At 43.9% G+C, this 21,201-nt stretch overlaps 1 long non-coding RNA gene across 1 annotated transcript in view; it reads left to right on the top strand.

Annotated features, from left to right (window-relative positions):
• The window catches only part of LOC307185421, a 1,499,986-nt gene that overhangs the window by 423,938 nt on the left and 1,054,847 nt on the right, over positions 1–21,201 (top strand). Inside the window, exon 3 of the long non-coding RNA XR_013828066.1 lies at positions 16,032–16,113. This is a non-coding gene — a long non-coding RNA (uncharacterized lncRNA). The remainder of the gene's footprint in view (positions 1–16,031; positions 16,114–21,201) is intronic.

Below are 21,201 nucleotides of genomic sequence, written 5' to 3'. Positions count from 1 at the left end.
TCTTGTCTATTCCATATTTGGCTTAAGGAACTTTATCTGTGCTCATTTCAATCTCTGGTTTTATGCAGCACCCCAACTCACCTTTACCCTTAAGCAAGAATAAGTTGGTTTTCTAAATTTGAGACCCTGTTCTGTTCTGTAATTCAGTTCCTGTGTAGCCAAGTTTACATTCCATGTATTACTGATATCTTATGATGTTTCTTTTTCTGTGTGACTTATTTCAGTTAGAATCATCATACCTGAATCCACTCATTGTGCTGCTAAGGGCCTGATGACACAGATTTCATTGCTGAGTGATATTGCTTTGTAAGTAAATACGACAAGTTCTTTATCCATTTTTCACTTTCTGCGATGTTGAACTTGTACTGTAATCGAGGTTCTTGTAAACAGAGCCAGTCCAAACTTTGGGGTGGCTGTGTCTTTTTGATTTTAATTTCCCTAAGCTATAGGACCATAAGTGGAAGTGCCCTAGGTTCTGTTGCTTTGTTTTTTAGATGTTTCAGGAAACACCATACACTTCTCCCAAGTGTCTGTTGGCAATTTACATCCCGCCCATCAGCATAACAAGGCTCCCAGTTCTCCATGGCCTGTCCTGCCTTTCTGGATTTTACACTTTTTTCAGATGGCTCTTTTGACCGGGGGGAAGTGAGACTTCATTGTAGTGCAGATTTCCTTTGCAAGCTTGCTTGGTTGGCCAAAAAGTGCGTATGCGTTTTTTCCTGAATATATTCAGGAAAAAATGCATACGCCCTTTTTGGCCAAGTGCATCATTGTGGACGTTCTGCCTCTTTTCCTATGCTTTCAATGCAATTCCAGTCTACCTCCTGAAATCGGTTTCCTGCAATTCTGCCCCGCTTTCAAGTCCTCTTGGCAGCCTTACTTCAGTCTATTTTTGGACGATAGCTGTCATTTATAACTCTGCAGGTTTGTGAATTACAGTGCCCCTGAGCTCCTTTCTTCAACTCGCTTTCTTTTGAGCTGGCCGCAACACCGCAGGATGGCTTCAGGCCCTAATCTGGTTCCGGCACGGCACACTGAGCCTTTGTTTATTTCCTCTTCCTGGTGGGAAATGAGAGTTAAATTTGCCCGTCCAGACACCTCCAGCTAGTCTCTCATTGGTTCTCGCTATTCCTGTTCATCTTCCGCAGAAATTGCAAACTGGGCCAAACAGGAGGTTAAAGGCGCTGACTCTCCAAGTCGGGAGAGTGTTAGTAAAGCATCTGGAATGTTGCACCCGAGTACCAGGGTACGAAAACTGAGACATATTTGAACACGTCTCCCGATCACATGGTTGATCATACTCTAGGTTCCACATGCATGTTTTAGCTGAAGGAAGAATACCTTAAACCTGGAGAGTTAAGACCCGTGTAATGGGTACCATGCAATATGACTTCAAAGGGTCTTCATTTGCTCACCGAACCTCTCCAATCCTATCACTGCTGCGTTTATGCCCCTGTACACATGCTTGATTCTCTTTCGGAGACATAGCAATCCATAGGTTTTAAGATACTTACTAGTCAGGTACATTCTTAGACGTTTAATATGGGGTGTTGAGTCCATTTCATTGAGCAAGGAGTAGCTCTTTTCTATTCCATATTTGGCTTAAGGAACTTTATCTGTGCTCATTTCAATCTCTGGTTTTATGCAGCACCCCAACTCACCTTTACCCTTAAGCAAGAATAAGTTGGTTTTCTAAATTTGAGACCCTGTTCTGTTCTGTAATTCAGTTCCTGTGTAGCCAAGTTTACATTCCGTGTATTACTGATATCTTATGATGTTTCTTTTTCTGTGTGACTTATTTCAGTTAGAATCATCATACCTGAATCCACTCATTGTGCTGCTAAGGGCCTGAGGACACAGATTTCATTGCTGAGTGATATTGCTTTGTAAGTAAATACCACAAGTTCTTTATCCATTTTTCACTTTCTGCGATGTTGAACTTGTACTGTAAACGAGGTTCTTGTAAACAGAGCCTTTCCAAACTTTGGGGTGGCTGTGTCTTTTTGATTTTAATTTCCCTAAGCTATAGGACCATAAGTGGAATTGCCCTAGGCTCTGTTGCTTTGTTTTTTAGATGTTTCAGGAAACACCATACACTTCTCCCGAGTGTCTGTTGGCAATTTACATCCCGCCCATCAGCATAACAAGGCTCCCAGTTCTCCATGGCCTGTCCTGCCTTTCTGGATTTTACACTTTTTTCAGATGGCCCTTTTGACCGGGGGGAAGTGAGACTTCATTGTAGTGCAGATTTCCTTTGCAAGCTTGCTTGGTTGGCCAAAAAGGGCGTATGCGTTTTTTCCTGAATATATTCAGGAAAAAACGCATACGCCCTTTTTGGCCAAGTGCATCATTGTGGACGTTCTGCCTCTTTTCCTATGCTTTCAATGCAATTCCAGTCTACCTCCTGAAATCGGTTTCCTGCAATTCTGCCCCGCTTTCAAGTCCTCTTGGCAGCCTTACTTCAGTCTATTTTTGGACGATAGCTGTCATTTATAACTCTGCAGGTTTGTGAATTACAGTGCCCCTGAGCTCCTTTCTTCAACTCGCTTTCTTTTGAGCTGGCCGCAACACCGCAGGATGGCTTCAGGCCCTAATCTGGTTCTGGCACGGCACGCTGAGCCTTTGGTTAATTCCTCTTCCTGGTGGGAAATGAGAGTTAAAATTGCCCGTCCAGACACCTCCAGCTAGCCTCTCATTGGTTCTCGCTATTCCTGTTCATCTTCCGCAGAAATTGCAAACTGGGCCAAACAGGAGGTTAAAGGCGCTGACTCTCCAAGTGGGGAGAGTGTTAGTAAAGCGTCTGGAATGTTGCACCCGAGTACCAGGGTAGGAAAACTGAGACATATTTGAACACGTCTCCCGATCACATGGTTGATCATACTCTAGGTTCCACATGCATGTTTTAGCTGAAGGAAGAATACCTTAAACCTGGAGAGTTAAGACCCGTGGAATGGGTACCATGCAATATGACTTCAAAGGGTCTTCATTTGCTCACCGAACCTCTCCAATCCTATCACTGCTGCGTTGATGCCCCTGTACACATGCTTGATTCTCTTTCGGAGACATAGCGATCCATAGGTTTTAAGATACTTACTAGTCAGGTACATTCTTAGGCGTTTAATATGCGGTGTTGAGTCCATTTCGTTGAGCAAGGAGTAGCTCTTGTCTATTCCATATTTGACTTAAGGAACTTTATCTGTGCTCATTTCAATCTCTGGTTTTATGCAGCACCCCAACTCACCTTTACCCTTAAGCAAGCATAAGTTGGTTTTCTAAATTTGAGACCCTGTTCTGTTCTGTAATTCAGTTCCTGTGTAGCCAAGTTTACATTCCATGTATTACTGATATCTTATGATGTTTCTTTTTCTGTGTGACTTATTTCAGTTAGAATCATCATACCTGAATCCACTCATTGTGCTGCTAAGGGCCTGATGACATAGATTTCATTGCTGAGTGATATTGCTTTGTAAGTGAATACCACAACTTCTTTATCCATTTTTCACTTTCTGCGATGTTGAACTTGTACTGTAAACGAGGTTCTTGTAAACAGAGCCTTTGCAAACTTTGGGGTGGCTGTGTCTTTTTGATTTTAATTTCCCTAAGCTATAGGACCATAAGTGGAATTGCCCTAGGCTCTGTTGCTTTGTTTTTTAGATGTTTCAGGAAACACCATACACTTCTCCCGAGTGTCTGTTGGCAATTTACATCCCGCCCATCAGCATAACAAGGCTCCCAGTTCTCCATGGCCTGTCCTGTCTTTCTGGATTTTACACTTTTTTCAGATGGCCCTTTTGACCGGGGGGAAGTGAGACTTCATTGTAGTGCAGATTTCCTTTGCAAGCTTGCTGGGTTGGCCAAAAAGGGCGTATGCGTTTTTTCCTGAATATATTCAGGAAAAAACGCATACGCCCTTTTTGGCCAAGTGCATCATTGTGGACGTTCTGCCTCTTTTCCTATGCTTTCAATGCAATTCCAGTCTACCTCCTGAAATCGGTTTCCTGCAATTCTGCCCCGCTTTCAAGTCCTCTTGGCAGCCTTACTTCAGTCTATTTTTGGACGATAGCTGTCATTTATAACTCTGCAGGTTTGTGAATTACAGTGCCCCTGAGCTCCTTTCTTCAACTCGCTTTCTTTTGAGCTGGCCGCAACACCGCAGGATGTCTTCAGGCCCTAATCTGGTTCCGGCACGGCACGCTGAGCCTTTGGTTATTTCCTCTTCCTGGTGGGAAATGAGAGTTATATTTGCCCGTCCAGACACCTCCAGCTAGTCTCTCATTGGTTCTCGCTATTCCTGTTCATCTTCCGCAGAAATTGCAAACTGGGCCAAACAGGAGGTTAAAAGCGCTGACTCTCCAAGTCGGGAGAGTGTTAGTAAAGCGTCTGGAATGTTGCACCCGAGTACCAGGTACGAAAACTGAGACATATTTGAACACGTCTCCCGATCACATGGTGGATCATACTCTAGGTTCCACATGCATGTTTTAGCTGAAGGAAGAATACCTTAAACCTGGAGAGTTAAGACCCGTGTAATGGGTACCATGCAATATGACTTCAAAGGGTCTTCATTTGCTCACCGAACCTCTCCAATCCTATCACTGCTGCGTTTATGCCCCTGTACACATGCTTGATTCTCTTTCGGAGACATAGCAATCCATAGGTTTTAAGATACTTACTAGTCAGGTACATTCTTAGGCGTTTAATATGCGGTGTTGAGTCCATTTCGTTGAGCAAGGAGTAGCTCTTGTCTATTCCATATTTGACTTAAGGAACTTTATCTGTGCTCATTTCAATCTCTGGTTTTATGCAGCACCCCAACTCACCTTTACCCTTAAGCAAGCATAAGTTGGTTTTCTAAATTTGAGACCCTGTTCTGTTCTGTAATTCGGTTCCTGTGTAGCCAAGTTTACATTCCGTGTATTACTGATATCTTATGATGTTTCTTTTTCTGTGTGACTTATTTCAGTTAGAATCATCATACCTGAATCCACTCATTGTGCTGCTAAGGGCCTGATGACAAAGATTTCATTGCTGAGTGATATTGCTTTGTAAGTAAATACCACAACTTCTTTATCCATTTTTCACTTTCTGCGATGTTGAACTTGTACTGTAAACGAGGTTCTTGTAAACAGAGCCGTTCCAAACTTTGGGGTGGCTGTGTCTTTTTGATTTTAATTTCGCTAAGCTATAGGACCATAAGTGGAAGTGGCCTAGGTTCTGTTGCTTTGTTTTTTAGATGTTTCAGGAAACACCATACACTTCTCCCAAGTCGTTGTTGGCAATTTACATCCCGCCCATCAGCATAACAAGGCTCCCAGTTCTCCATGGCCTGTCCTGCCTTTCTGGATTTTACACTTTTTTCAGATGGCCCTTTTGACCGGGGGGAAGTGAGACTTCATTGTAGTGCAGATTTCCTTTGCAAGCTTGCTTGGTTGGCCAAAAAGGGCGTATGCGTTTTTTCCTGAATATATTCAGGAAAAAACGCATACGCCCTTTTTGGCCAAGTGCATCATTGTGGACGTTCTGCCTCTTTTCCTATGCTTTCAATGCAATTCCAGTCTACCTCCTGAAATCGGTTTCCTGCAATTCTGCCCCGCTTTCAAGTCCTCTTGGCAGCCTTACTTCAGTCTATTTTTGGACGATAGCTGTCATTTATAACTCTGCAGGTTTGTGAATTACAGTGCCCCTGAGCTCCTTTCTTCAACTCGCTTTCTTTTGAGCTGGCCGCAACACCGCAGGATGGCTTCAGGCCCTAATCTGGTTCCGGCACGGCACACTGAGCCTTTGGTTAATTCCTCTTCCTGGTGGGAAATGAGAGTTAAATTTGCCCGTCCAGACACCTCCAGCTAGCCTCTCATTGGTTCTCGCTATTCCTGTTCATCTTCCGCAGAAATTGCAAACTGTGCGAAACAGGAGGTTAAAGGCGTTGACTCTCCACGTGGGGAGAGTGTTAGTAAAGCGTCTGGAATGTTGCACCCGAGTACCAGGGGAGGAAAACTGAGACATATTTGAACACGTCTCCCGTTCACATTGTTGATCATAATTGGGTTCCACATGCATGTTTTAGCTGAAGGAAGAATACCTTAAACCTGGAGAGTTGAGACCCGTGTAATGGGTACCATGCAATATGACTTCAAAGGGTCTTCATTTGCTCACCGAACCTCTCCAATCCTATCACTGCTGCGTTTATGCCCCTGTACACATGCTTGATTCTCTTTCGGAGACATGGCATTCCATAGGTTTTACGATACTTACTAGTCAGGTACATTCTTAGGCGTTTAATATGCGGTGTTGAGTCCATTTCGTTGAGCAAGGAGTAGCTCTTGTCTATTCCATATTTGACTTAAGGAACTTTATCTGTGCTCATTTCAATCTCTGGTTTTATGCAGCACCCCAAGGCACCTTTACCCTTAAGCAAGAATAAGTTGGTTTTCTAAATTTGAGACCCTGTTCTGTTCTGTAATTCAGTTCCTGTGTAGCCAAGTTTACATTCCGTGTATTAGTGATATCTTATGATGTTTCTTTTTCTGTGTGACTTATTTCAGTTAGAATCATCATACCTGAATCCACTCATTGTGATGCTAAGGGCCTGATGACATAGATTTCATTGCTGAGTGATATTGCTTTGTAAGTAAATACCACAACTTCTTTATCCATTTTTCACTTTCTGCGATGTTGAACTTGTACTGTACACGAGGTTCTTGTAAACAGAGGCTTCCCAAACTTTGGGGTGGCTGTGTCTTTTTGATTTTAATTTCCCTAAGCTATAGGACCATAAGTGGAAGTGCCCTAGGCTCTGTTGCTTTGTTTTTTAGATATTTCAGGAAACACCATATACTTCTCCCGAGTGGTTGTTGGCAATTTACATCCCGCCCATCAGCATAACAAGGCTCCCAGTTCTCCATGGCCTGTACTGCCTTTCTGGATTTTACACTTTTTTTAGATGGCCCTTTTGACCGGGGGGAAGTGAGACTTCATTGTAGTGCAGATTTCCTTTGCAAGCTTGCTTGGTTGGCCAAAAAGGGCGTATGCGTTTTCTCCTGAATATATTCAGGAAAAAACGCATACGCCCTTTTTGGCCAAGTGCATCATTGTGGACGTTCTGCCTCTTTTCCTATGCTTTCAATGCAATTCCAGTCTACCTCCTGAAATCGGTTTCCTGCAATTCTGCCCCGCTTTCAAGTCCTCTTGGCAGCCTTACTTCAGTATATTTTTGGACGATAGCTGTCATTTATAACTCTGCAGGTTTGTGAATTACAGTGCCCCTGAGTTCCTTTCTTCAACTCGCTTTCTTTTGAGCTGGCCGCAACACCGCAGGATGGCTTCAGGCCCTAATCTGGTTCCAGCACGGCACGCTGAGCCATTGGTTAATTCCTCTTCCTGGTGGGAAATGAGAGTTAAATTTGCCCGTCCAGACACCTCCAGCTAGTCTCTCATTGGTTCTCGCTATTCCTGTTCATCTTCCGCAGAAATTGCAAACTGGGCCAAACAGGAGGTTAAAGGCGCTGACTCTCCAAGTGGGGAGAGTGTTAGTAAAGCGTCTGGAATGTTGCACCCGAGTACCAGGGTACGAAAACTGAGACATATTTGTACACGTCTCAGGATCACATGGTTGATCATACTCTGGGTTCCACATGCATGTTTTAGCTGAAGGAAGAATACCTAAACCCTGGGTAGTTGAAACCCGTGGAATGGGTACCATGCAATATGACTTCAAAGGGTCTTCATTTGCTCACCGAACCTCTCCAATCCTATCACTGCTGCATTTATGCCCCTGTACACATGCTTGATTCTCTTTTGGAGACATAGCAATCCATAGGTTTTAAGATACTTACTAGTCAGGTACATTCTTAGGCGTTTAATATGGGGTGTTGAGTCCATTTCGTTGAGCAAGGAGTAGCTCTTCTCTATTCCATATTTGGCTTAAGGAACTTTATCTGTGCTCATTTCAATCTCTGGTTTTATGCAGCACCCCAACTCACCTTTCCCCTTAAGCAAGCATAAGTTGGTTTTCTAAATTTGAGACCCTGTTCTGTTTTGGAATTCAGTTCCTGTGTAGCCAAGTTTACATTCCGTGTATTAGTGATATCTTATGATGTTTCTTTTTCTGTGTGACTTATTTCAGTTAGAATCATCATACCTGAATCCACTCATTGTGCTGCTACGGGCCTGATGACATAGATTTCATTGCTGAGTGATACTGCATTGTACGTAAGTACCACAAGTTCTTTATCCATTTTTTACTTTCTGTGATATTGAATTTGTACGGTAAACGAGGTTCTTGTAAACAGAGGCGTCCCAAACTTTGGGGTGGCTGTGTCTTTTTGATTTTAATTTCCCTAAGCTATAGGACCATAAGTGGAATTGCACTAGGCTCTGTTGCTTTGTTTTTTAGATGTTTCAGGAAACACCATACACTTCTCCCGAGTGTCTGTTGGCAATTTACATCCCGCCCATCAGCATAACAAGGCTCCCAGTTCTCCATGGCCTGTCCTGCCTTTCTGGATTTTACACTTTTTTCAGATGGCCCTTTTGACCGGGGGGAAGTGAGACTTCATTGTAGTGCAGATTTCCTTTGCAAGCTTGCTTGGTTGGCCAAAAAGGGCGTATGCGTTTTTTCCTGAATATATTCAGGAAAAAACGCATACGCCCTTTTTGGCCAAGTGCATCATTGTGGACATTCTGCCTCTTTTCCTATGCTTTCAATGCAATTCCAGTCTACCTCCTGAAATCGGTTTCCTGCAATTCTGCCCCGCTTTCAAGTCCTCTTGGCAGCCTTACTTCAGTCTATTTTTGGACGATAGCTGTCATTTATAACTCTGCAGGTTTGTGAATTACAGTGCCCCTGAGCTCCTTTCTTCAACTCGCTTTCTTTTGAGCTGGACGCAACACCGCAGGATGGCTTCAGGCCCTAATCTGGTTCCGGTGCGGCACGCTGAGCCTTTGGTTATTTCCTCTTCCTGGTGGGAAATGAGAGTTAAATTTGCCCGTCCAGACACCTCCAGCTAGCCTCTCATTGGTTCTCGCTATTCCTGTTCATCTTCCGCAGAAATTGCAAACTGGGCCAAACAGGAGGTTAAAGGCACTGACTCTCCAAGTGGGGAGAGTGTTAGTAAAGCGTCTGGAATGTTGCACCGAAGTACCAGGGGACGAAAACTGAGACATATTTGAACACGTCTCCCGATCACACGGTTGATCATACTCTGGTTTCCACATGCATGTTTTAGCTGAAGAAAGAATACCTTAAACCTGGAGAGTTGAGACCCGTGGAATGGGTACCATGCAATATGACTTCAAAGGGTCTTCATTTGCTCACCGAATCTCTCCAATCCTATCACTGCTGCCTTTATGACCCTTGTACACATGCTTGATTCTATTTTGGAGACATAGCAATCCATACGTTTTAAGATACTTACTAGTCACGTATATTCTTAGGCGTTTAATATGGGGTGTGGAGTCCATTTCGTTGAGCAAGGAGTAGCTCTTGTCTATTCCATATTTGGCTTAAGGAACTTTATCTGTGCTCATTTCAATCTCTGGTTTTATGCAGCACCCCAACTCACCTTTCCCCTTAAGCAAGCATAAGTTGGTTTTCTAAATTTGAGACCCTGTTCTGTTTTGGAATTCAGTTCCTGTGTAGCCAAGTTTACATTCCGTGTATTAGTGATATCTTATGACGTTTCTTTTTCTGTGTGACTTATTTCAGTTAGAATCATCGTACCTGAATGCACTCATTGTGCTGCTACGGGCCTCATGACATAGATTTCATTGCTGAGTGATACTGCATTGTACGTAAGTACCACAAGTTCTTTATCCATTTTTCACTTTCTGTGATATTGAATTTGTACGGTAAACGAGGTTCTTGTAAACAGAGGCGTCCCAAACTTTGGGGTGCCTGTGTCTTTTTGATTTTAATTTCCTTAAGCTATAGGACCATAAGTGGAAGTGCCCTAGGCTCTGTTGCTTTGTTTTTTATATGTTTCAGGAAACACCATACACTTCTCCAGAGTGTCTGTTGGCAAGTTACATCCCGCCCATCAGCATAACAAGGCTCCCAGTTCTCCATGGCCTGTCCTGCTTTTCTGGATTGTACACTTTCTTCAGATGGCCCTTTTGACCGGGGGGAAGTGAGACTTCATTGTAGTGCAGATTTCCTTTGCAAGCTTGCTTGGTTGGCCAAAAAGGGCGTATGCGTTTTTTCCTGAATATATTCAGGAAAAAACGCATACGCCCTTTTTGGCCAAGTGCATCATTGTGGACGTTCTGCCTCTTTTCCTATGCTTTCAATGCAATTCCAGTCTACCTCCTGAAATCGGTTTCCTGCAATTCTGCCCCGCTTTCAAGTCCTCTTGGCAGCCTTACTTCAGTCTATTTTTGGACGATAGCTGTCATTTATAACTCTGCAGGTTTGTGAATTACAGTGCCCCTGAGCTCCTTTCTTCAACTCGCTTTCTTTTGAGCTGGCCGCAACACCGCAGGATGGCTTCAGGCCCTAATCTGGTTCCGGTACGGCACGCTGAGCCTTTGGTTATTTCCTCTTCCTGGTGGGAAATGAGAGTTAAATTTGCCCGTCCAGACACCTCCAGCTAGCCTCTCATTGGTTCTCGCTATTCCTGTTCATCTTCCGCAGAAATTGCAAACTGGGCCAAACAGGAGGTTAAAGGGACTGACTCTCCAAGTGGGGAGAGTGTTAGTAAAGCGTCTGGAATGTTGCACCGAAGTACCAGGGGACGAAAACTGAGACATATTTGAACACGTCTCCCGATCACACGGTTCATCATACTCTGGGTTCCACATGCATGTTTTAGCTGAAGAAAGAATACCTTAAACCTGGAGAGTTGAGACCCGTGGAATGGGTACCATGCAATATGACTTCAAAGGGTTTTCATTTGCTCACCGAATCTCTCCAATACTATCACTGCTGCCTTTATGACCCTTGTACACATGCTTGATTCTATTTTGGAGACATAGCAATCCATACGTTTTAAGATACTTACTAGTCAGGTATATTCTTAGGCGTTTAATATGGGGTGTGGAGTCCATTTCGTTGAGCAAGGAGTAGCTCTTGTCTATTCCATATTTGGCTTAAGGAACTTTATCTGTGCTCATTTCAATCTCTGGTTTTATGCAGCACCCCAACTCACCTTTCCACTTAAGCAAGCATAAGTTGGTTTTCTAAATTTGAGACCCTGTTCTGTTTTGTAATTCAGTTCCTCTGTACCCAAGATTAAATTCCATGTATTAGTGATATTTTTTGAAGTTTCTTATTCTGTGTGACTTATTTCAGTTAGAATCATCATACCTGAATCCACTCATTGTGCTGCTAAGGGCCTGATAACATAGATTTCATTGCTGAGTGATATTGCTTTGTAAGTAAATACCACATCTTCTTTATCCATTTTTCACTTTCTGCGATGTTGAACTTGTACTGTAAACGGGGTTCTTGTAAACAGAGGCGTCCCAAACTTTGGGGTGGCTGTGTCTTTTTGATTTTAATTTCCCTAAGCTATAGGACCATAAGTGGAAGTGCCCTAGGTTCTGTTGCTTTGTTTTTTCGATGTTTCAGGAAACACAATACACTTCTCCCGAGTGTCTGTTGGCAATTTACATCCCGCCCATCAGCATAACAAGGCTCCCAGTTCTCCATGGCCTTTCCTGCCTTTCTGGATTTTACACTTTTTTCAGATGGCACTTTTGACCGGGGGGAAGTGAGACTTCATTGTAGTGCAGATTTCCTTTGCAAGCTTGCTTGGTTGGCCAAAAAGGGCGTATGCGTTTTTTCCTGAATGTATTCAGGAAAAAACGCATACGCCCTTTTTGGCCAAGTGCATCATTGTGGACGTTCTGCCTCTTTTCCTATGCTTTCAATGCAATTCCAGTCTACCTCCTGAAATCGGTTTCTTGCAATTCTGCCCCGCTTTCAAGTCCTCTTGGCAGCCTTACTTCAGTATATTTTTGGACGATAGCTGCCATTTATAACTCTGCAGGTTTGTGAATTACAGTGCCCCTGAGCTCCTTTCTTCAACTCACTTTCTTGTGAGCTGGCCGCAACACCGCAGGATGGCTTCAGGCCCTAATCTGGTTCCGGCACGGCACGCTGAGCCTTTGGTTAATTCCTCTTCCTGGTGGGAAATGAGAGTTAAATTTGCCCGTCCAGACACCTCCAGCTAGTCTCTCATTGGTTCTCGCTATTCCTGTTCATCTTCCACAGAAATTGCAAACTGGGCCAAAGAGGAGGTTAAAGGCGCTGACTCTCCAAGTGGGGAGAGTGTTAGTAAAGCGTCTGGAATGTTGCACCCGAGTACCAGGGGAAGAAAACTGAGATATATTTGAACACGTCTCCCGTTCACATGGTTGATCATACTCTGGGTTCCACATGCATGTTTTAGCTGAAGGAAGAATACCTTAAACCTGGAGAGTTGAGACCCGTGGAATGGGTACCATGCAATATGACTTCAAAGGGTCTTCATTTGCTCACCGAACCTCTCCAATCCTATCACTGCTGCGTTTATGCCCCTGTACACGTGCTTGACTCTCTTTTGGAGACATAGCAATCCATAGGTTTTAAGATACTTACTAGTCAGGCACATTCTTAGGCCTTTAATATGGGGTGTTGAGTCCATTTCGTTGAGCAAGGAGTAGCTCTTGTCTATTCCATATTTGGCTTCAGGAACTTTATCTGTGCTCATTTCAATCTCTGGTTTTATGCAGCACCCCAACTCACCTTTCCCCTTAAGCAAGCATAAGTTGGTTTTCTAAATTTGAGACCCTGTTCTGTTTTGGAATGCAGTTCCTGTGTAGCCAAGTTTACATTCCGTGTATTAGTGATATCTTATGATGTTTCTTTTTCTGTGTGACTTATTTCAGTTAGAATCATCGTACCTGAATCCACTCATTATGCTGCTAAGGGCCTGATGACATAGATTTCATTGCTGAGTGATATTGCTTTGTAAGTAAATACCACAACTTCTTTATCCATTTTTCACTTTCTGTGATGTTGAACTTGTACTGTAAATGAGGTTCTTGTAAACAGAGGCGTCCCAAACTTTGGGGTGGCTGTGTCTTTTTGATTTTAATTTCCCTAAGCTATAGGACCATAAGTGGAAGTGCCCTAGGCTCTGTTGCTTTGTTTTTTAGATGTTTCAGTAAAAAACACCATACACTTCTCCCGAGTGTCTGTTGGCAATTTACATCCCGCCCATCAGCATAACAAGGCTCCCAGTTCTCTATGGCCTGTCCTGCCTTTCTGGATTTTACACTTTTTTCAGATGGCCCTTTTGACTGGGGGGAAGTGAGACTTCATTGTAGTGCAGATTTCCTTTGCATGCTTGCTTGGTTGGCCAAAAAGGGTGTATACGTTTTTTCCTGAATATATTCAGGAAAAAACGCATACGCTCTTATTGGCCAAGTGCATCATTGTGGACGTTCTGCCTCTTTTCCTATGCTTTCAATGCAATTCCAGTCTACCTCCTGAAATCGGTTTCCTGCAATTCTGCCCTGCTTTCAAGTCCTCTTGGCAGCCTTACTTCAGTCTATTTTTGGACGATAGCTGTCATTTATAACTCTGCAGCTTTGTGAATTATAGTGTCCCTGAGCTCCTTTCTTCAACTCGCTTTCTTGTGAGCTGGCCGCAACACCGCAGGATGTCTTCAGGCCCTAATCTGGTTCCGGCACGGCACGCTGAGCCTTTGGTTATTTTCTCTTCCTGGTGGGAAATGAGAGTTAAATTTGCCCGTCCAGACACCTCCAGCTAGTCTCTCATTGGTTCTCCCTATTCCTGTTCATCTTCCGCAGAAATTGCAAACTGGGCCAAACAGGAGGTTAAAGGCGCTGACTCTCCAAGTGGGGAGAGTGTTAGTAAAGCGTCTGGAATGTTGCACCTGAGTACCAGGGGAGGAAAACTGAGACATATTTGAACACGTCTCCCGTTCACACGGTTGATCATACTCTGGGTTCCACATGCATGTTTTAGCTGAAGGAAGAATACCTTAAACCTGGAGAGTTGAGACCCGTGGAATGGGTACCATGCAATATGTCTTCAAAGGGTCTTCATTTGCTCACCGAACCTCTCCAATCCTATCACTGCTGTGTTTATGCCCCTGTACACACGCTTGATTCTCTTTTGGAGACATAGCAATCCATAGGTTTTAAGATACTTACTAGTCAGGTACATTCTTAGGCGTTTAATATGGGGTGTTGAGTCCATTTCGTTGAGCAAGGAGTAGCTCTTGTCTATTCCATATTTGGCTTCAGGAACTTTATCTGTGCTCATTTCAATCTCTGGTTTTATGCAGCACCCCAACTCACCTTTCCCCTTAAGCAAGCATAAGTTGGTTTTCTAAATTTGAGACCCTGTTCTGTTTTGGAATGCAGTTCCTGTGTAGCCAAGTTTACATTCCGTGTATTAGTGATATCTTATGATGTTTCTTTTTCTGTGTGACTTATTTCATTTAGAATCATCGTATCTGAATCCACTCATTATGCTGCTACGGGCCTGATGACATAGATTTCATTGCTGAGTGATACTGCATTGTACGTAAGTACCACAAGTTCTTTATCCATTTTTCACTTTCTGTGATATTGAACTTGTACGGTAAACGAGGTTCTTGTAAACAGAGGCGTCCCAAACTTTGGGGTGGCTGTGTCTTTTTGATTTTAATTTCCCTAAGCTATAGGACCATAAGTGGAAGTGCCCTAGGCTCTGTTGCTTTGTTTTTTAGATGTTTCAGGAAACACCATACACTTCTCCCGAGTGTCTGTTGGCAATTTACATCCCGCCCATCAGCATAACAAGGCTCCCAGTTCTCCATGGCCTGTCCTGCCTTTCTGGATTTTACACTTTTTTCCGATGGCCCTTTTGACCGGGGGGAAGTGAGACTTCATTGTAGTGCAGATTTCCTTTGCAAGCTTGCTTGGTTGGCCAAAAAGGGTGTATACGTTTTTTCCTGAATATATTCAGGAAAAAACGCATACACCCTTTTTGGCCAAGTGCATCATTGTGGACGTTCTGCCTCTTTTCCTATGCTTTCAATGCAATTCCAGTCTACCTCCTGAAATCGGTTTCCTGCAATTCTGCCCTGCTTTCAAGTCCTCTTGGCAGCCTTACTTCAGTATATTTTTGGACGATAGCTGTCATTTATAACTCTGCAGGTTTGTGAATTATAGTGTCCCTGAGCTCCTTTCTTCAACTCGCTTTCTTGTGACCTGGCCGCAACACCGCAGGATGGCTTCAGGCCCTAATCTGGTTCCGGCACGGCACGCTGAGCCTTTCGTTATTTCCTCTTCCTGGTGGGAAATGAGAGTTAAATTTGCCCGTCCAGACACCTCCAGCTAGTCTCTCATTGGTTCTCCCTATTCCTGTTCATCTTCCGCAGAAATTGCAAACTGGGCCAAACAGGAGGTTAAAGGCGCTGACTCTCCAAGTGGGGAGAGTGTTAGTAAAGCGTCTGGAATGTTGCACCCGAGTACCAGGGGAGGAAAACTGAGACATATTTGAACACGTCTCCCGTTCACACGGTTGATCATACTCTGGGTTCCACATGCATGTTTTAGCTGAAGGAAGAATACCTTAAACCTGGAGAGTTGAGACCCGTGGAATGGGTACCATGCAATATGTCTTCAAAGGGTCTTCATTTGCTCACCGAACCTCTCCAATCCTATCACTGCTGCGTTTATGCCCCTGTACACACGCTTGATTCTCTTTTGGAGACATAGCAATCCATAGGTTTTAAGATACTTACTAGTCAGGTACATTCTTAGGCGTTTAATATGGGTTGTTGAGTCCATTTCGTTGAGCAAGGAGTAGCTCTTGTCTATTCCATATTTGGCTTAAGGAACTTTATCTGTGCTCATTTCAATCTCTGGTTTTATGCAGCACCCCAACTCACCTTTCCCCTTAAGCAAGCATAAGTTGGTTTTCTATATTTGAGACGCTGTTCTGTTTTGGAATGCAGTTCCTGTGTAGCCAAGTTTACATTCCGTGTATTAGTGAAATCTTATGATGTTTCTTTTTCTGTGTGACTTATTTCATTTAGAATCATCGTACCTGAATCCACTCATTATGCTGCTACGGTCCTGATGACATAGATTTCATTGCTGAGTGATACTGCATTGTACGTAAGTACCACAAGTTCTTTATCCATTTTTCACTTTCTGTGATATTAAACTTGTACGGTAAATGAGGTTCTTGTAAACAGAGGCGTCCCAAACTTTGGGGTGGCTGTGTCTTTTTGATTTTAATTTCCCTAAGCTATAGGACCATAAGTGGAAGTGCCCTAGGCTCTGTTGCTTTGTTTTTTAGATGTTTCAGGAAACGCCATACACTTCTCCCGAGTGTCTGTTGGCAATTTACATCCCGCCCATCAGCATAACAAGGTTCCCAGTTCTCCATGGCCTGTCCTGCATTTCTGGTTTTTACAATTTTTTAGGATGGCCCTTTTGACCGGTGGGAAGTGAGACTTCTTTGTTGTGCACATTTGCATTGCTTGCTTGCTTCGTTGCCCATAAAGTGCGTATGCGTTTTTTCCTGGATATAGTCAGGAAAAAACGCATACGCCCTTTTGGGCCAACTGCATCATTGTCGAAATTCTGCCGCTTTTCATGTGCGTTAAAGACGAGTCCAATCTATCTCTTGAAATCTGTTTCTTGCAATTCTGTCTTGCATTCAGATCCTCTTCTTTGCCTTACCTCAACATATTTTTGGACGTTAGTTTTCATTTATAACTCTGCAGGTTTGTGAATTGCAGTGACCCTGAGCTCCATTTTTTAAGTTGCTCTTTTGTGAGCTGGCCTCAAACCCGCAGGATTGCTTCAGGCCCTATTTTGGCTCCGGCGAGGCAGGCTGAGCCTTTCTTTAATTCTTATTCTTAATGGGAAATTAGAGTGATATGTGCCCGTCCAAACCCCTACAACTCTTCTCTCATTGGTTCCCCCTCTTCCCGTTCATCCTCCTCACAATTTGCAAAATGTGTGAAACAGAAGTTTAAATGTGCTGATTCTCCAAGTGGGGAGATTCTAAGTAGCGTGGCTGGAATGGTGAACAGGAGCACCAGGAGAGGATAAATGAGGTGCATTTTAGACACATCTCCCGATCACATGGTGTACAGCCCTCTGGGCTTTCCATGCATGTTTTAGCTGTAGGAAGATCCCTTGAACCTGCAGATTTGGGACCCATTGAATGGGTACCAGGTAGTATTACTTTAAAGGGTGTGCATTTCCTCACCCAACCTCACATTTCTCTTAGCGCAAACAGTTTCCAGCCTTATGTCTCATCCTGCTGTGGGTCTAGATGTGTTCAATCCATGTTGCATCACCGTCCCTGAGGAAAAGTTGTAAGAGGTTTTCTCTGTCTCTCTGTCGTTTATTTTTTTCAATTTATTACTATATTGGTTACAGCTGATTTTCAAAGCTCTGTTTCTTGCTGCTGTACATCCACTTGATTCACGTACAGAGAGACATCAATAAATTCTTTTTCAGATTCTTACCAGTCGTATATATTCTTTTCCGGTGACTTGAGTGTGCTGAGTGCAGTTCTTTTAGCTACCGTGTAGGCCTTGTTGATTATCAGTTTGGTATTTGGAATGGTATCTTTGCTAATTTCAACCTCCTGGATGATGCCTCACCCCTCCCCACCTTTCCCGTTTAGCAGCCTTATGCGTGTTTTCTACATATTTGACTATGTTTTTGTTTTGTAATTTATTTCATGTGTAGCCATTTTGGATTCCACCTTTAAGTGATATCTTATGATATGTGTCTTTTTCTTTTTGAATTCTGTCACTTAGAATGATCATACGTAACTCCTCCGGAGTTGTTACAACTGGCCATATTTCATGATTTCCAGGCTGAATAATATTCCACTCTACCTAAGTACCACATCTCTATCCATTTTTTCCCTCCAGAGACATTTAAGTTATATCCTAGTCGAGGATCTTTTAAACAGAGAGGGGGTAAACATTGGGGTGCCTGTGTCCTCTCGATTTTTGTTTTTCCCAAGATATACGCCCATGAGTGCAAGTGCCCTATGCTCTGTAGCTCATTTTGTAGATGCTTTAGTAAACACAATACACTTCTCCAGAATGGCCGTTGGCAATATACATTTCCACTATAAGTCTCACAGGGCTCCCTCTTCTCGTTGCCCTGTCCTGCATTTCTGTTGTTTACGCTTTATGAGGATGGCTCTTCTGACTGATGCGAAGTGATATCTTTTGTGGTATTGACTTCCAGTGCCCACCTGTTTGGTTGGCTAAAAAAGTGTATGCCCTTTTCTTGAATATATACAGAAAAGAACGCATACACCCTTTTTGGCCAACTGCAATGTTGGCAATGTTCAGCTCCTTTTCTTGTGCTTAATGGCGAGTCCTTTCTACCTCCTCAAATCCCTTTCCTGCCATTCTCCCTTGCTTACAAGTCCTTTTCTCTGACTTTCCTCAAGACATTTTTCAGTGATGGATATTTTCAACTCTGCAGTTTTGTGAATTTTACTGCCCCTGAGTTCCATTGTTCAACTCGTGTTTATGGGAACTGGCCACAAAGCAGCGGGATTTCCTCAAGCCCTATACTGTTTCCATGGGCAACCCTAGCCTTTGGTCAATTCGTCTTCCTGATTGGAAATTAGAGTGACATGTGCCTGTCTGAACACCTAGGACTTGTCTCTCATTGTTCCTCATCCTTCCGCTTCATCCTCTGGACAAATTCCAAACTGTACGCAACAGGATGTTGACAGTGCTGACATCTCCAAGTGGGGAGACTGTTAGTAAAGATGCTGGAGGGGTGAACCCGAGCACCAGGAGATGAGGAGATGAGATGCCTTTTCCAAACTCTTCCCGATCAGACGGTATACCATCCTCTGGGTGTGACAGACATGTTTTAGCAGTAGGAAGAGTCCCATTCATGTAAGGAGAACACCAGGGCTTTTTCAAAATCAGTGTCTCCCCGAAACCCAAACTGGGGAATTTTTTAAGCTACGGCTACACATATGTTCATTAAGGGCCTTGGGAAGTAGGCAGAGTCCAAACTTTAGATGATTGAAGTCTTCAGGGTCAGAAGCACTCACCACCAGCTTCCCTTAGGCTACACTTTAACTGTCATTGATAGATGATGTCAATAAAAATATCTATTCTTTTTCAGATTATTTCCCCTTATAGGTTATTGCAAAATGTTGAGTGTAGTTCCCTGTGCTATACAGTAGTTCCTTGTTGATGATCTATTTTATACATAGCAGTGTGTATGTGTTAATTCCAAACTGTTAATTTATCCCTCCTCCCACCTTTCCCCTTTGGTAATAATAAATTATAAGATTTTATACTTCTCAGAAATGGGGGAGCTGAAAGAGAGGTATCATTTTCAATGGAAAAGCATTTAAAACAAGATTGAAGGTTTAACCAAGATTATTAGATGTACATCCTTGGAAAGAAATCACTTCGTTTCTCCAATATTGACCTGACAAATAAGACAAACCTTTTCACTGAACTTGCTTATAAAAAGTGATGGAAATATCAAATGGAAGTGTTAAAAACATCTTATTTTACCCGAGCCTTATACACTGTTCTATGTTAACTACAATTTGGCTCACACATCTGTTCATTGAGGTTACAATAGTCTCAATTTCTGTTACTGATCCTCCAGAGTGGACCCCAACAAGTGTCCCCCTGCCCAGTGTCATTGGGGCCAACAGATCGAGACTGAGTTTGGTTCACAAGCAAAGGAAACTTTATATTTTGATCAGAGAATGGAGAGGTGAGAGCATGCACTACCCCGTGGGCTGTGGGCTGGGCTGCTGTGTAGAGATCCTGTCAGAGTCAGTGGGAGGGAGGGAGGCGGCGGAGCTCTCGAGGGCCGGGTTGGCTGTAGCTCAGGCTCTATATTGTGGAGTCTGCACTGGGCCCCAGGAGCTGAGGTGTCGACCCAGCCATTCTGCACTAGGAAATCTGGTCTGAAGTGCCGGGTGTGGAACCTCTGCATGCGGGACCCTAGGAGCACGTGAAATTAGACAAAGCACAAAGGATAAAAAAGGTTAGACTTGACTTTATTGCCCAGATTCTATTTTTATCTCCCAGGGATTTTTAATGGGCTTTGCTGGGGACAAACCCCTCCTCTGCCTTTTGTCCCGTTCCTCATTCTTGGAGTGCTGAGGGTGCAGACCCTTCTTCTGTAACTGCTGAGTGCTGAGTTGGGAGCCCTCATACCCTGGGGCGAGGGTCAGAGCTTCTCCCCAGCAGCCTCCCGGTGACGTTGATTGTCCCCAGGACCCCTGCCTCCCTGCTCGTCCACCTGAGCACCAGCATTGGAAGTGTTATAGATTCTAATGACCTTTAAGGGTCCAGGAAAGAGATGTGCAGAGACGCTGTGGGGGCCGGTTTCACCCCGCCTCACATTTGTTCGGCCACCTTAGGCTGACCGTCTCTGCCAGCCTAGATGCTCTGACCAGTAGTCTGCGCTTTCTTCAATTAGGCCCCTGAATTAACGTACAAACAGCACCAGGTGTCAGAGCCCTGCCCGCTCAACTCCCAGACAGTCCAGGGTCAGTGGTGACCAAGGACCATGATGGCTACTGAGTCAACAGCCTTTTGAAGTAAACAGGAGTCCAGCCGGTCTTATTGGCCACCATCATCATGGTGTCTGTAGGCTTTTCTATGGTGACAGTGTGGTATACTGTTCCCCCGCCAAGATTATTAGCTCCCCTCTGGGTGCAGTAAGTCCTGCAAGCAGTAGTCTACTCTTTTGGGACACACTCTTGTTGTTTTATGAGAGAAACTCCAGGTCAAGTGATGTTCACACGAGTCGTCATGGTGCCCTGTTGCCCCCGGTTATCTCTCTGGATGTTGGAGTTGGAGGGCCTCCTCACTCGAGGTCGGTGTGCCCACGGAGCGAACCCTGCAACTTCAGGGCATGGTTGGTGGTTAGGATCACCACGTGGGGTCCTTTTCCCTTAGGAGGGAGGTGGCCTTTTGGGCTGCTGATTTCCAGGTTTTTAGATACCGCCAGTATCTTGGCCAGATGTGGCAGTGGGCCAAGCCCCTTAGTGACCGTAGTTTATCCTACCTGGATGGCATTCTTGCATTGTTCCATTTCAAGTGGTCCCAGTTTTTGCACTAATTCTCCAATGGCGATTCACCTTTCACCGGGAATGTAAAGGTCAAAGGGTTTAGCTAAATTAGGGAGTTCCAGGGCAAGGGTCTGAATTGACTGCTCTTTCCATTCTTGAAA

Source organism: Stenella coeruleoalba (genome assembly GCF_951394435.1).
Source record: "Stenella coeruleoalba genome assembly, chromosome: 4".
Lineage (NCBI taxonomy): Eukaryota > Metazoa > Chordata > Mammalia > Artiodactyla > Delphinidae > Stenella > Stenella coeruleoalba.
The sequence above is the reverse complement of the archived record's forward strand: the minus strand, read 5'-3'. Positions and strand labels throughout refer to the sequence as shown.